Source organism: Stigmatopora argus, chromosome 4 (assembly GCF_051989625.1).
Source record: "Stigmatopora argus isolate UIUO_Sarg chromosome 4, RoL_Sarg_1.0, whole genome shotgun sequence".
Classification (NCBI taxonomy): domain Eukaryota; kingdom Metazoa; phylum Chordata; class Actinopteri; order Syngnathiformes; family Syngnathidae; genus Stigmatopora; species Stigmatopora argus.
The window spans coordinates 13,158,540-13,174,537 of record NC_135390.1 but is presented as its reverse complement, the minus strand read 5'-3'; the positions used below and the strand labels follow the sequence as shown (position 1 = coordinate 13,174,537).

The 15,998-nt window shown below is 38.1% G+C and overlaps 1 long non-coding RNA gene across 4 annotated transcripts in view; it reads left to right on the top strand.

Annotated features, from left to right (window-relative positions):
- The window catches only part of LOC144072851 (uncharacterized), a 56,043-nt gene that overhangs the window by 9,972 nt on the left and 30,073 nt on the right, over positions 1-15,998 (top strand). For all 4 annotated transcript variants that reach the window (XR_013299958.1, XR_013299957.1, XR_013299955.1 and 1 more), the window contains exons 3-4: positions 4,319-4,461; positions 12,935-13,039. This is a non-coding gene — a long non-coding RNA (uncharacterized LOC144072851). The remainder of the gene's footprint in view (positions 1-4,318; positions 4,462-12,934; positions 13,040-15,998) is intronic.

Genomic DNA, 15,998 nt, shown 5'->3' with positions numbered 1-15,998 from the left:
CTCAGTTTGCAAACATGATGCTCTACCATACCCCACTGGTTTGAGCAGAGTCATTGGACACGCCCACAGCGTTTTAATAGGCCAACCATGCCTTTTTACTCCCTTTTTAAAGTCTAATTACATACATTCAAATATTTAATCATGCAAATCTGCTAGGCTTGCTAACAACAGCCTTTACTTCCAGCTATTAAACAATTTATCATTTTTTTTACTTTGACTAGGCAGTGCCTTCAACACTCAACTGTCCATCCTTGAAATGTGCGTTTGTCACATTTTCAGGTTATTACTGCTGTAATGCTGCCACTTTTTCCCTCTAATTTATGACCTAATCAGCATACACAGGTTCCATTTTCCAATTATTCAAAAATATTTCAACATTTAAAATGCTAAAATGCCCATTATGAGCACGAACCTGGCTCTCGGGCACCTTATTATTAAAGAATAATGTGCCAATCTACCAACACAAAATAGCATAAAAAAGAAAACTGTTCACACTCAAGGCAAGCAAACCAATTATTGAAGCATTCTGAGAGTGTGTCTGTCTTCATTTTGCTGACAGGTGTGTCATGCCAGATCAAATGAATTGAATCGGAACGAAAAATCTAATGAGACCATAGAGTTGATGCTACGGCTGTAATATGAGATAAAGAATGGAAGCAGATCTGCTAGAAAATGCATAGAACAATAATGACAGATAGTAAACATTTTTTTTTTTTTTAATATAGCTGATACAGCGGCAGCTTCAAGCAAAGAGACCGAAAATTAGTGTGATACATTGCAGCATTGAATCATTATCCTGTCAGTAGTACTCAAAAACAATCTGTACAATTTTTCCTTGTTAGTGTGTTGCTGCAGGACATGCGTGATAATTGCATGAAAAGAACATTTGACTGGTCTACAAACAGGGAAAAACATCCCCTTCTGGCATTGTGTTTCCATACATCCATTTTCTCTAGCCTTCATCCCTCATCCTACCTTCCATCTTCTCTAGGCCTCCCTGCATTTTTACACAGTCGCAGGCAATTTCATATAATGTGTGGGTGTTTCCGGCATCACTGTGCCCCTTTTGTTCACACCTCAGTGTCAAATCCTGATGTGTTTTAACAGTGTGGAGTCACACACTGTGGCTGGCTTGCATTGTTCCATGATAAAGTGAGTAGGTAATACTCATTAGAGTGCAATTACTATGGATTGACTCTTGAGTCAGGCCTTTTACAATTGTTATGCTATCCACGTTGGTTATTAATGGCACTGAAAGATTATAAAAATCATATTTTAAGCATTGTTCTTAATTTCTGACAAAAGCCAGAAGACTGAGAGCTATTTTAGAGGAGAAAATACGATTTGAATAAAAAGAAATTTTACTCTAGGTAACAGGATTTGTGGAGAAAAAACTTGACATTTTATAAAGATTAAAAAACTTTCATTTGGACTCTCAGCCATGTATCATTATTATTTTATTTTTTTCACATTAGAAGCTGGTAGTACAATGACTTGCCTGTTGTCTCAGCTGGAAATCCATTTAGTAAATGTCAGTTTCCTCCCACTTGCCAAAAATATAGCCCCATATTGGACACAAAATTGTCCATATGTTTTCAGTGTGTGGGTTAGTTGTGCTCTGTGATTGGCTGGAAATCAATTCAGGGTGTCCCCCGCCTAGTGTCCTAGTTAACTGGGATAGCCTGCAGCATCCATCATGATCCTTGCGAGAATAAGCGAACAAGATGAACGAATGAATGAATGAATAAAAAAAATGTCTGAATTTTAGTGCGAGCTTTTGCACATCTGGCTGATATTCGTACAAACATTATTGACTCATTCAACCATTCATACCCTTGAACAGATAAATTTTTGTCTGAAGAATTCTTTAAATTGTATGTATTCCACAATCCAATCTCGAAATGCAACTCAATGACTCTGCTTTTCGGCAATTATACAAAATCAATGTATAAACATGACAGCCTGCCTCTACTATTGCCACACACACGTACACATTATCCCACGCGCACCTGTTTTCATGTATTTTTTCTGTGAAATTGCCAGCACTCGCAACAGTCGGTCCATCTTTTTTTTTTTGTAAATGTACATTTTGACTTTAACATTGACATGTTCGCAAACATTGGTTAATAGTTAAAAACACTCCGACTGTTTTTTCAACCAGGGAAGACAATACAGCATGATTAAACGCTCAAAAACCTACATGTGCATGCAACACCTTTTAATGTAAACAAAACATCTAATAGAATAGTTTGTGTGTTTTATCAAGGGAAAGGCAGCAAAGCACAGTAGGGACCATCATGTGTGACGAGTCACAAGGTTCAGTTCAGGCTTTCTTGGAGAACTATCCCCCCCCCAAAAAAATCATGTTTTTTTTTCAATGCAATATTGTGCCTGCCTCTCACGCTATCATGCACAGAGATGTACCCCGCTGCGTTTAGATTAACTTCATATTTTCACTTCTACAGCTAAAGCAAGCCTCTCTTATCATCCCACCCGGCATGTTGTTAACTTCTATAGCTGATAAATGTGACTCACAGCTTCTAGTCTTCCTAATTCTGCCATGCTTCAAAAGAGGCACTGCGTGAATAAATTAGAATTGGTATCGCAAAGCAGCACAGAGGAAGAAAAGTGAAGAGCAGAGCTTTGTGAAATAGACTTCGATCACTCACTATCCCATCTTGGTTTCACTCTGTTGTGTACTTCAAAAAAGATTTAGCCTTTCCCAATGTCTATTATTCCGCTTGTTTGGTTCTGTTATAGCAATCTTTTATACTCATTTTGCATCCTGGGAGTTGTTCCAAAATATACCACTGAGATTGTTGTAATGAATCATGTTCTAATGCATACTGTTTATTGGCAGGGAACCCTAAGTAAAAATGACATGTTAATTCTATATGCTTTGTTCATGTTATTAACTTATCTGATATACAATATTTGTAATAAATCGTAGACTAATATTAAAATCGTTATTTCGACGTAAATCACCATTGTTGTTTATATCGCAATTTAGCAGTGGCGGGGCCTTCAAGGCTTTCTCTGCTGGCCTAAGAAATATCTGAATCATATATTATATTTTGTCCATAAATACTTATTAAATAATTTCAAATTGTCTGTTAGTTTCCTTTCATTGCTTCCCCCCCTGGTTGCACTGCTTCCAGATGTGTGTTTTCATATTGAAGCATTTAACCAATCACATTTCAGCCATTATTTGTTGCCAGGGTCAGAAATCTGCCTCAAGGCCTTCACAATCAGTTCTGCGGGCTCTGCTGCATTAAACAAGCGTCGATAAGACTGTTGCTTTAACCAATCAGATTTCGAGTTGGCAACACCACAATGCCCTGTCGCAGGCGTAGGGATACGTCATTGCTTTCACCGACTATGATTGGCTAGTGATTAGCCAGAGCTACCAAACTGTATCTGTAGTGAGTTGCACAAGCAAATATATTGTTGTTGATTTAAAGCCATTTTCAAGACGGACTATGCCAGAAATACGACAGGACAGGCTCGACTTTCAGCATTAGCTTCGATGGCGATAGAAAAGGAGGAAGAAAGAAAGGAGGATGGATAGTGTACTGTTAAAAAGGATTTTAAGTAAAATATGGCTATGTTCCTAAATAATATTTCAATTGTGGGCCCGGTTCTGATATCTGAAAAGCTCCAGTGTTTGTATTTAAGCTCCAGTGTTTGTATTTAATCACTAAATGCTGATAGAAAGTGGATTTTACTCAATTTTAGCGCAATTTTTGCCATTTCGCCATTGACGTCCATCGCTGTCTTTTCCCGGGAAAATCACCCCCCGGCCCGGTTGTAATGTCTTAAAAGCTCCAGTATTTGTATTTAATCATTAAATGCTGCTAGGAAGTGGATTTTACCCGTTGAAGGCGCTACGAGAAAATGCACGGACCGCCACTGCAATTTAGTGACGTAAAACCACTATTGATGTTACACATAAGATAGAGATGATATTTCTTTCAGGCCGTAATGACATAATTGTTGGTTGTTGTTTCTTCACATTAAAACTGGAGTGTTCCACCAGCCAACGGGGGACAGTGTTCACTGTTATTAATAAAACTACGAAGTGTTTTAAGGCATCTAAGGCAAGGACGGGTAACCCTTTTGGCCCACTCTGCATCCTGGTCTTTGTTCCAACCGATCTAGTACACTGTTTCCAAATTCATCCACTGTAAACCAATGACATTTTCAAAAGATAAAATGGATAAAACGTTATCGTTTCGACAAGAATAAAAACTCAAATGCATTTTATGTTACCGTTGTTCTGCCGTTGATTGTTGACCCCTCATAATTTCCTCAATTTCAGCCCGAAAGTCAGCTGGGATAAGCTCCGTCACCCTCCGCGACCCTTGAGAGGATAAGCGGTTCATAAAATGAATGAATAAAAGAGCACCACAAAGCCTTCAGACTTCCCTTCAGTGACATCCTTCAGCCATTATTCACTTCAAGGTCAGCAATGATTTTTTTCCAACATCTAACTCACAAACTATTTTAGGCATTTTACATTGAACTACTACAGCATTGCCCAAAGTGAGGTAGGAAAGGTTCTTTATGGCCTGTCATTTGTATGAACAGCCAACGTCATCTGTCACAGATAATTAGCCCTGGGAGAGTCTTATAAAGTCCTGCAAAAGAAATCGTGGAGCAGATCACGAGGAAAGGGTTTGTGACATCAGAAGTGTGTGCGCAAGTTTGTGTGCATATACATAATACAGACAGAATAACCAATCAGACAGGCCAGAAAAAGTCATTATCCACTATGAATCTTAATTTTCCCCTTGACAGCCTTCCCCAAATCTTTCATACCGACAAATTTCCCGTTTCTAAAACAATTACATCAATGCAAAACGCATTGGGTTCAAAGACATTAATCATGTAATAAAGTAAAGCAATACTTAGTTTCTTAGCCTTTGAAAGAGCATTTTTCCATGTCGAAATTAAACTCTTTTGAAAAAGTAATTAATAACATTTTTTCTTGTAATATATCATTTGCACAAGACTGATGACAAGACAATGTAGATAATTTTAACATTGTAAAAAAAATAATAAATGAAAGCAATGGCTCATTTTGGCCCAAGAACTTGTTACCAAATTTGATGGTTATCTTTATATTTTTTAATTTCATTACTGTTTGACAACCTGTGGGATGGGAATCTTAACTACAAAACCCACATGCAATTGTCTTGTTTTAAAGCACAAAAAAGAAAGAATCATAAAGTCCCATTTTTGATCACACTAAGGTTGTAAGACTACTAGTAATTTAAATCACACACACAGACACACTAGACATCTCAGATTTAGGTGGCTTAACCCGAACGAAAGCCTCGACCACGATGCCCCCCCACCTTCCCTTTTAATTGCTCTAAAACCACCACTGAATTTATTGAGGCTCATTGATTTGTACTTTGAGAATTCATATAAAACACTACCATTTCCAGATATCAGGAACATTGATGGCATTTATATAAAGATAAAAGTTTTAATAGTAATGAAGGAGTGCGTATTTGTGGCATGTTTGTATCATGTAAAACTATTTTTTTGTGGGGTTCTGCAAGTGCAAGTGTGTATAATTAGGTTAAAAGAGTCCATTTGAATGGAAGATTTGATGGTATCAGCATGAGGGCATCAGTTTGCCAACTTTCTCACAACAGCAACAAAACGTTATACAAGCTGTTGGAATCGCAATGGGAGATGATGGAAATGAAATTTTCATCTTGAAACACGCACACACACCACAAGTGCCCCCTGGCACATTGATTCAGATATGAAGTAGGGCCTCAGCCTCAGCATGATCTTAAACGTGATGACACAGGACTCTGTTTCTGATCCTTTGGACAGGTGCATGCTGGGTGATTTATGTGGCATCCTTATGCATGTCCCCAGGAGCAAATATTGACTGTTTATTTCGTCAAGGCCAAGGCAACGGGGGATGTAGCAATTTCTTTTATTTTTAGATCTAGGGACAAATTGAACTCTGGAAGAAACAGACCAATCCACCTTACGCCTCATGCGCAAATCTCACATTCATACATTCATTTTTCACTCTGCTTATCCTCACAAGAGTCGCGGGGAGCTGGAGCCTATCCCAGCCGAATTAATCGTGCTGATGACCAAGGAACTTGGCTCTGTGCATACTTTAACAGACTGCATTGTAAAAAAAATCGTTATGAAATTTGTTCAATTGATGAAATAATTAATAAAAAGACAAAAATCTGATAAAATAACTTGAAGAACAAAAAGAGAGGGTTGAAAAGGTCAAACAAAGTGGGCTACTAACCGAGCAGAAAACATTTACTGTTTTCCGAAGTACAAATCATACTTTTTACCACAGTGGTTAAATGTGTGTGTCTTTATAGATAGTTGGGCTTCATGGTATAATTGTTTATTGTGATATTATCATTATTATATCTTTATATATTATTGTTTATTTTATACAGTGATACCTCTACTTATGAATCCATCTACATTTGAAATATTGCGGTTACGAAACCACGTCTGGAACCAATTGATTTCATAAGTAGAGATACCACTGTGTTTGATTCAGACAAGCTGACTATTAAAAAAAGAAACAACAACAACCATCATGCTGCTCAAATCAAGTCCAGTCAGTTGGGGTCTGATTTCCTCTCTCCATAATTTAACCTTTTTAAAAGACATGATCAACACAGCTATGTGCCTGACCAATTTTTGTTTTGCGTTGGCGGCGGGATACACAAAATCCCAATCAGCCATAGCAAGCATTTACTATACAAAGGTCAGAATGCATATTTCAGCCTTGATTATTAATTGAAGCAGGAATATGGTAGGATCAGATCAATAGAGGCTTAACTTAATCTTATGTTTAGTGTTATTTTTACATTGCTACCTCTGCTGGGAAATTTTTGGTATTCTGAGGCACTGCTTTTCATGCGGCTGTTGAGCATTTGCTTATTCATCCTAGAAAATGTCGATAAATGCTAGGCAAAATTAATACATTTTGCTGAAGATTGAAATCAAGATTGCGTAGATAATCTTTTTCAACTTTTCATGTTTCTATTTATTTCAACTTTTTGTATTTACAGTCCTTGTACAATGTTTAGATAGTAGAAAAAAACATAACTGTGCTGGAGTAGAAAAGCACAAAACATTTTTAGTCAAACAAGTTGGACTTTTTTATGGTTGTTGATCCTTTACAACCATGGAAATTCATTTTTGCCTTCAATATAATACATGGATTGTCTTTTCAATGAGTCTATTGCTCCTTTGTTAAGCTGCTCACAAGCAACACACAAAATTACGGATGTTATGCAACCATTAACTTTCATAGAGATCAGACAGCAACACAGTTTAACAAAATATCCTCTTGTTATTGTTTCATGTTAATCAGAGGTGCTTATTACAACACAAACAGCAATACACTTTAATGTGTTAGGGATGAGATATTAGAAAATAATTCCTTCAAATTATGTTACCATATTTATTTTTCTGTCTCATGTGTATTTATAGTACATATCATATTATAACAATGTGTGGCAGAATCATACTTTACCTTAAAGATGATTGTAAACATTTTCCATATTATTTAAGATATTGCTTCATGACATCTCCTGTCATTTATTTTAAGATATGATGGGGTTTACATATATACATGGTGCAAATAGGGCAAATGACAACATAACTTATCAATGGAGATGTTCAAAGGTTTTTAATGATTATCCTGAAACAAGTTTAATTCTCATTAGTTTTTCCAATTAAACCTTTTGTGTAAACATCAGGTTTTCACCAAGTGGATTAAAGAGTAGCATAAGACAAGCATAACGGCTCTGCCACCCTTCAAAGCAAGGCAATTTAAATATTAAATCAGACCATATCATTAATTAAAAAGTAAGTAATGGCGCTGGCAAAATTGTCATCTGCGTGCATTTTAAGTGCCAGAAAATGCTAGGCCACAAACACTTTCAGAGAGAGCGTGGCAAAAAAACATAAACATGATAAATACTAATTATCCCCTCTTATTGAAGTGCACTCCTAAATGACTGACATGCAGAGGAAGCAGTATTTGCATGCATAAATATTCCAGCCCCAAGGAGGGGTAAATTTCCTTCGAGCCGGTGAAACTTTCTACTTCGGATGTTTTCCCTGAATAGTTAAACTTGAACCGTCATTCCAGTTTTTCTCTTTGATACAGTTTTCGAGTCACATTCGCCATTTGCAAAATAGCTTTTACATTTCTCAAAACAATGAGTACAAGTAGAAAACACCACAGATTGCCTGCAAAATCCAGTTCTTGGCTCAAAATCCTTGTGACCGGATGTTTTGTCGAAAGACGTTTGGTCCCCGGATGTTTGGTCCCCGGACGTTTGGTCGACCGGATGTTTGGTAGAACGGACATTTGGTCGCCGGGTTCGCTTGCTGTCAAATTATGACAGAGTTTACTGTTGATATTTTGATATTAGATATTTAGATATTAAACTCACTCTCTCTCTCTCATAATTATAATTTTGAGAGCTGATTTCAACAGTAACAACCTGGCGACCAAACGTCCGTTCTACCAAGCGTCTTTTCTACCAAACGTCCGTTCTACCAAACGTCCGTTCTACCAAACGTCCGTTCTACCAAACGTCCGTTCTACCAAACGTCCGTTCTACCAAACGTCCGTTCTACCAAACGTCCGTTCTACCAAACGTCCGTTCTACCAAACGTCCGTTCGACCAAACGTCCGTTCGATCAAACGTCCGGTCGACCAACCCTCCGGGGACCAAACGTCCGGGGACCAAACGTCTTTTGACGAAACGTCCGCGTACCCAAAATCCTTAGTCCATCTCTCATCATTAAATTCTGGTCATGTCAACTGAAAGTTGAATTATAATGTAAGAAACGTAATGGAAGATGTAATTTGTGAATTGATTGATTGTCTGATTAGTACAATGTGAAACAAGGGCCAGATATTCATTAAAAAAATGCCAATGTTTGTTGTTCTGAGCCTTCCAAAGCAGATTTGATGTCGTATTTTATGTTAGACTAGGAAACTCGGGCTTGGGTCTTTAAGGTTTCCTTGTCCGTCCGTACAAGATAGAAATGCAAATCTGCAGCAGCTGCAGACCTGACAAAGAAGAAAGATGGATCCATAGCTAAATGGGCTCCTGGGATATTTTCATGAGTCCTACTGGAGATCCTGCTCTGACACATACCATTGATTGAATGAAAATGTCTTAATAGCTAAGAATCAATAGCAAGGACAATCAGTTTTGGACACGAGTCAATATCACCTAGAAAGAGCATTTGATCAGAAAGTGAGTGGGGGGTGTGGGTTTTGTCTCAAATCTACCTTTGGGAACTTATTTACTGCTGTATACATAATGTATCATACACTAGGTGAAACATAAATCTTAAAATTTCCTATTCAAGGCTGGGTTGGGACTACGGATTCTTTTGCAATCACAATAGATGAATAATTCATTGAACATTATTAGTAGGACAGTAATTGCATGTTATGCATTATTTACAATTTATACTGAAAAGCTACAGCTTCTGTTTGATATGTATTACTATTAGAATTTGTCATATATATACTTTCTTTTTTAATCTAGGATCTATACCTCAAGAGAAATACATATTTCCCTGTCTGCATGATGAAAATAACAGAAATGCACTTTGCATGGCAATGCTAAAACTGTGCTCAAATACAGTTCATTAGTTCACTATTGGGCCACCTGGTGATGTAGCGGTTCACTCGTCTGACTTCGGTGTGGACAGGCGTGGGATCGATTCCCGCTCGGTGGCGGTATGATTGAGTGCGAACGATTGTCTGTCATTCTGTGTGGCCATGAATGAATGATTGACTATCCTCACACAAATTATTCATTCACTCTTAGCAGTCACTGTGTATACTCCACTCATTTTTCTATGTTATTAAACTTTCTTTAAGTGACAGAGAGTTGATAGTGACAGCACAAAAAGCAGCTAGATAATAAGCGGCTTATACCAGCAGATAACGTTTTCAATGCTCCAATGCTTTTTTTCCTCTCTTTTAAACATTCTTATCTGTCTCATACACTTAAAAAATAAAAGGATAAATAAATACTGAGAAAAGCAAGTAGTCATCAGGACCTCAGTATCTCCTATGCCAGGGGTGTCAGACTCGGGTTGTTTCGCAGGGCGCGTTAACGTCAACTCGATTTCATGTGGGCCGGACCATTTTAGAAATATTATTTAGATTTTTTAAATAAATGGATTAAAAGAACTGGATTAAAAGCCCTGTTATTAAGTTTTTATAGATCTAAAACAATGTTTATTTTAGCTTTTTTAAATATATTTTTAGATTTAAAAAAATGATTTTTGAACTAAAAACACAGAAAAAAAATGATTAAAAAATTACAATTATTGATTTAAAAGGGGGAAAATCAGGAAATTTAATATACATCTATACTCTTCATTTTAATTTGATCCTAAAACAGAAAGTCGGCACTCATGATTGACTTCCCCGGGCCACACAAAATGATGCGACGGGCCAGATTTGGCCCCCGGGCCGCCACTTTGAAACATGTGTCTTATGCCAAATATGCCATTAGGACACACTTGGAATGTGAATCTGGTTAAAACCTGTCACAGTTTAGATTGTGGTTGATATCTTTTACCAATCCACCCTATGATGCATCTACTTTGAGATTAGTATTCTCAAAACATGTTTTAAACTAAACAGTACCCTCTGCAATAAATGTGCAAGGAAATACAGTTTTGATCTTTATTAGGCCTATCATATTTTTGTGAGCCACCCTCACCAGCATGTAGTGCGAGTGATTAAACTCTTGTGTGTGTCAATTGGTGTTGTGAGGCAAAATGAGACAGAGGCCAAAAAAGCCATTTTCAGGTTAATGATAACATAAAAATACACCCCAGAGAAAGAAAATAGAAATCTACAGGAACAATTATGGTGCTCTCAGATTGAGTTTGGGGATGAGGACAAATTTTTGAAAACCACTAGGCTGGTACGTAGAAAACACAAATGCTATTAGATAAAAGATATTTGTAGAGGTGGCATGTTGGCTGGCTGATTAGCACAATATGCCACAAACTCGGATACGGTTTTCAATCCAGGGCTTTCATTTTTTTAATGTTTATTTTTCAGTGGAAACCCCAAAAAGTCTAGAAAAGATACATTTGCCATTTCCAACTTCTGAAGACAACACTTTGTAGCAACGTGATTGTATAATGATCAGTTTCTTTCCCCTAGTTTCTTTCAAATGATAAAATCTAACATGATTGCAATTAAAATAATCATTCTATGAGAAGGTGAACAAAAATTGTAAAAGGATCTTTAATCCATACATATTGTGAATCACAAGTCTGCCATGATTACTAGCGTTTAAAGTACTTGCAGTTGTTTTGTATGAGCTATTACTTTAAGAGCACTAGAGAAATTACTAAAAAGATGACAAAAAGAGGCCTCGAATGCCTCTCTAATGAAAAATTGTTGACATGCATTTGCTGAAGGATTTTCTGTACTTTTTTTAGTTCAGCTATGTATATTCATTCATTCATTCATTTTCTGAACCACTTTATCCTCAGGGCACAAGGAGACAGACTACCGTGCACACTCCCACCCATACCGTGACCGGACATTTGGTCGCCGGACGGTTGGTCGCCCGGGTGAATATAATTTTGAGAGCTGGTTTCAACAGTAGATATTTAGATATTAAACTCTCTCTCTCGTGAATATAATTTTGAGAGCTGGTTTCAACAGTAAACTCTCTGTCATGTTGTCAAACGTCCGGCGACCAAACGTCCGGCGACCAAACGTCCGGGCGACCAAACGTCCGGCGACCAAACGTCCGGCGACCCACCCATACTTAGGGGCAATTTAGAGTGTCCAATCAGCCTACCATGCAAGTTTTTGGGGGGATGTGGGAGGAAACAGAGTACCTGGAGGAAACCCACGCAGGCCCGGGGGAGAACATGCAAACAAACCAAATAAAAAAAAACACCTCATCATACCTATAAAACCGCACATCTTAAATTTGATCTCTTAAATTTAATAGATAAACCTGAGTGAGGTACAGGCTGCTCTTATTTTACAATTTTAATTTGTTCTATTATACATGCTGTAGTCATACGTTTTGAGACTTGACCATTCAGTTGAATGAGAAAGTGTCTTCAAAATTTAACCAGTGGTGTACTTTTATAAGTCTCCAAACACTGAAAGAGAATGCGCACTTACAATACCAGCCCAAAAGGTCAGCTACTGTTCTGTAATGACTCTGTGTTATAGTGATTTTATGAAAGCGTAGTGTGACTTTCACCTTGTGCGGTTACCTAGGGGACAGTGTCCCTCTGGCATATGTGGTTATTAGTATATCGTTTCATCCAGCTACTAAGTGGAAGTCAATCTGTAGAGTTTACTGTACTTTGCACCTTTCTCCTGCAGAGTAATGGGGAGTTATGCGAGCACAACCTCACCTTCGAACATAAATCACCCTGCTAACCCTTTTGCTTTTCCTTAATTATTCCCATTAGCTCCAGAAACATGTATCACTGTCTACGCAATCGATCGTAAGATTGACCAGGATGTGAGAAGTGTCTTTGGCAAGAGGTTATCAGAGCCGGTACGAGTGGAGCAAACAAATTGGATGATATTCATCCCCGTCTCTCTCTGCCATTACCAAGCACAGTATTAATAGTTTTCTATAATTCTCGAAATGAAAAGGGACTCAACGTCCACAAGTGTAATCAATAAACATGTTGGTGAACTCAATAGCTTTTCCTCTATGAGTTTAGCAGTAATAAAGACAAAAGATGTGTTTTAAAAGTAAAGGGTATCGTATTTTCTGTCTACTTACACGTGCAAAGTGCTCTTTATAGAGTAAAAAGCTAAAATAGTTATTTAGACTCGCATAGTTTGTTCATTACGTTAACTTTTGAAACGTATATTCCCTATTCCCCACAGGCCTGCTAGAACTCTTCTGAAGCCTGAAACTGAATAACACAGTGGACTAAAAATGGATATATACATACTGGATAAATGTACAGCCACTTGGAAGTCGAGCAGTTGGTGAGCTCCCTATCATTTTTATGTTAAAAACAAATGAATGAAAATGACAAAAGCTCCTCTCTTTCTTTCTTCGCTTTCTTTGTTCCCTACCTTCTATTGCACCAAAAGGAACCCCGCAGTCTGTAGTAGCAAATGTTTCTAAGTTAAGATAGACCTCTCCAGAGTAGTGTTTGAATCTTTTATAGCACCAAGGTGACTTCTGCAGCGTGCTGACTGCTACCCTTACGATAAGATAACACAGCAGCACAGAGTCACAGTGCCCCAGATACAAGTTAAAGAGGTATAAGTTTAGCAAGCGCAGCACCTGCACCCTATCAAAGAGATCCAAGAGACATCAATCTGTTGGTAGACCTGAACCTATTTTCTGAGCTTGAACTGAGTATTGTATTAAAAACAGCCATTGACTTAGATTTTGATTATATGAGGGCAAGCCACAAAAAAATCAATTCAATTCCAAGACTATTTTCTGTGACTTGTTAATTTCTTTTTTTTCTCCTCAATTTTGGATCACTTGCAGTAAATTTTGTATTGTTTCCTATTGATTTTGAGGGACTTTCTGGGATGCTTTTTGTTCTTGTGTTAGTTCCTGCTGATTTTTGGGGATTTCCAGGTTACTTCCAATTGGTTTGGGGGCATTTGCAGATTCCGTATTCGTAACTCATTGGCAGCCATTGAAGGTGCTGTTTTGACGAACGAACAAATGTGATTGCGGATAGGATGCTGAGCAAATTGCAGCAGTGCACACAGTTGATCACACAACTCATTTGACACTACCCAGAGTAAACATAACTCAAAATATAGTTAGCTATTCTGACAATCTGAGTCACTGTGACATTCTCTTAACAAGGAGTAGGAGTAACTGTGACAATGTCTTCCTTAAAGACTCGACACATCCGATTAGTTTTTTGACATCTTGATGTTTAAACTAGAAGGCCAAACAACTGCACCATGTCCATTGTACTGTATTTGGAAAAAGTCGTCAGGTTAGAAGCGCCGATTGCATCTTGCGTTCCATGTGAATCCCTTCTAAGCGACATTGTTATTCCGAGAGGCTGCACAGATAATTATGTCTTGCCTTTCAATAAAGAATAGCCACCAAGCCACATCATTGTCATTGGGCCGTAGGCGACATTCCCTACAGTAAAAGTTGTAGTTGCTGTGGCAGTATGTAATTTTGTGCCGCACAGTGGGAGATGATTGCTGCAGCGCATTCTCTCGGTCAGAACACGTCAGTCCCAAGCAGACTGAAAGAAGATTGCTTGAAATTGGTGGTCCTATAGTAAAACTATCACAGGCTGAGGTTTAGTGAAACAACAGTCAATAGGCCATCTGTCAATTGGAACAAAGTAGCCAATTCTTCACCATTAAATACAGAGAACCTGGAGACTCCACATTGTCCCTGCTCACCCTGTTTTTAGAGGTTGCTGATTTATTCAAAAATAGGAAATGTGCATATTTCTTTCCCATCAAATTTGTATTCAGAAGATGCTTTATTTGCTACGGCCAAAAAGCTTACGTAGATTTTCAAACATAAAAATCTAAACCCTAATTAACAAGATTAATTTCATTTTATTGATACTTTACAAAGCTTCTTTAATTAAAAATTAGAAATCACCTATTTTCAGTCACACATTTTTTAGCGCTTCAGGCCTCAGTCCTAGGGTCGAGGGTTCAATCCCAGGTCGGTTGTCACTGTGTAGGTTTTCTCCGAGTACTCCGGTTTCCTCCCACATGCCAAAAACAGGAATGGCAGTCTGATTGAACACTCTAAAGTGCCCCTAGCTATGAGTGTGAGTGCGAACAGTTGCCTCTGCCCGAAGTCAGCTGGGATAGGCTACAGCACCCCCATGACCCTTGTAAGGATAAGTGGCTGAGAAAATGAATGGATGAATTTTTTGAACGAATAAAAGGCTTAATATGCATGGCCTTTTGTTTAAAGAAAAAAAAGCCTTCCTACGAGTCATTTTATTCTTCCCTCATGTGTGGTGCCTTGAGTTTACATAAAATGTAGTCAATTTTAGCTAAAAAGCCTCACCATATGGGTCACACATCCAAATTACCCCAGGTGTTTTTTGCCATACCGAATTTTAAAAGGTCATTCCTCCAGTCTATTAAATAATTACACACACGTCTGCACACTGTACTTAGAGGCAACACCCCGGAGAAATTTGAACAGAGACCATTAAGTGAGCTTCTGTTTATCTTTGTAAAACCTTGTCACAGGACGTCACCTCAACTCTTTTATGCTGGCCCTTTTTCGACTAAATTAATTTGGATCAATTTTAATTAAGGCTAATCAGTGTCCAGAAACATTTTCCAAACACAGCTAGGGAAGATCTAACGAATGCACTTATTTGGATGCAGTGTTTGGAAAAAGATGGTGCTTTTGGTTTTGGATTGAACATGACCCAGTCAAGCGCCGGGAGTTACTTGATTGATGGTTCAATTTCACAATTTTTGCCTTCCCACTAATGCCTGCAAATTGTATGATTTTGAATGAGGCAAAACTTTCTGCAGATGAGCATGGTTTAAGCCCAGGTTTTGTCAATAAAAAATTACCAAGGACAAGTAGGACTACAACAAAAATCCTTTAATGTTCCATTTTCCGGCTATGGGTTTGATCAATAATGTGCTGGACCATGCCTGGACTTTAATCAATCATTTCATTTTGGTGCAGTGGTCTCTTTGTATGTTGAGATTGATTGTCAAATACAATTATTAGATAGTATGACTAGTACAGCATAGTAAAAGGTGGTGTTTTAAGAAGTTGGGTACCTCATCGAAGTTTGACCACATGTATGTTTGGCCACCATCAGTGTGTCCCCTGCCTCTGGCCCGGAGTCAGCCGGGATAGGCTCCAGCACCCCACGCGATCCACACAGCCCAGGCATCAAACTCTACACAGGTAGACTTGACCTGGATTTGAACCCACAATTATAGTAAGGCCATTAAAGAAAAA